Below are 1,490 nucleotides of genomic sequence, written 5' to 3' on the forward strand. Positions count from 1 at the left end.
GCCGAGTATGGACTGAACACCTCCACAAACTGGGAGCTAAGTAAACCTTTCCTTCCTTCATTTCTGGGTGTTTTATCCCAGCAATATGAGAAATGCAACAGCCAGCCAGCGAGCACAGACTGTAGTGTTTGACGAGCCTGAGCACCCTTTCAAGAGCACCTGGCAGACGCATTCACTGTTTTCAATCAAACCTCATAAAGACACTCAGGACAGAGCCTTCGAGAACTGTTTCAGAAAACAGCCAGAATGATGTTCAACATGGGAGGGTTAAGGAACAGCAATAATACTGTGTCTTATATGATAATAAATATTTCACTTAATCATTTGCTATATATTTTGATCATATATCATTGGTCAGAAGTTGTAAAGTAGCAGATATAGAAGATGAACAAGTCTAGAGACCCAACAAACGATGCCAACCATCGCTAACAACGTGCTCGACATATGGGGGATTTCAGATAAATTAATAGATTTTTTATATCCTCTTGCCACAAATACAAACAACTATGTGACAAGATAGATATGTTCATTTGCTTCACCTCAGTAAAGATTTTGAGGCGTACAATAAATATATAGATTTCCCATAATATCACACTGTGTAACCTTAATATACATATAACAATTTATTTTTCAAAATACCCATTTCCCCTCCTGCAGTCTTGGCTTCTATTGGAATTGTGTCATATTTGGCGGTCAAGGTGGTGCAATAAAGTCTTCTTTGTATGTTTAATTCTGTCCATTCAATTTCCCTCTGACAACACACACACACACACACACACACACACACACACACACACACTTGCACATACAACTCCTCCCTGAAAAGCAAGAACCCTGTCTTTGGTGTAGGAGCCTTCTATCTGTTATACCCTGTCAAAATTGACCCCATTTTGTTGCCCTTCTAACCTCGCAGAGTTCCTGCTCTGTATGCGCCGACCCCTACCAATTTCTCACCCCTGTGACTCAAGTCTTACGATATCTGTTCCCCAAACCTTATCTCAGTGAACTATTCCTCCCAATTCCTCATCCCTGTGACTATTCCTCTCCACCCCTTCCCTGTTTTTGTGGTTTTCAAGCTTAAATACTGATCCCTGTCAGTGCTCGGGGCGCACTTAGGCACTTTGTGCCGGGTGTTGCCGCTGGGTACCAGCTAAAATAAAGCGCTTCTTTTAACTTTTGGACTTGCCTCATTGTCATCTGATTTTTGAGCTAGAACATTTGGGGGCTTGTCCGGGATCCCTAAAGGCCTCTTCTTTTTGATGCAGTAAGTAAATTTCAACCTAAATTTTGTTATGCCGGCTTGGTTTTGATTTGGCTTTACAGATTTTAAAGAACTTTGGTCACCGTGTAAACCTTTCACTTTGATTCTCCTTTCAGACACATCTTTGGTTGCTTTTAGAGTTGTGAACCGTGGTTTCCATGACCTCTGGTGTCTCTTTTAGAGTGGTTCTTTTAATACACCCCTACTAACACTCCCTTACCCCTACAGA

Source organism: Octodon degus, unplaced genomic scaffold, assembly GCF_000260255.1.
Source record: "Octodon degus isolate 3935 unplaced genomic scaffold, OctDeg1.0 scaffold00100, whole genome shotgun sequence".
Taxonomy (NCBI): Eukaryota; Metazoa; Chordata; class Mammalia; order Rodentia; family Octodontidae; genus Octodon; species Octodon degus.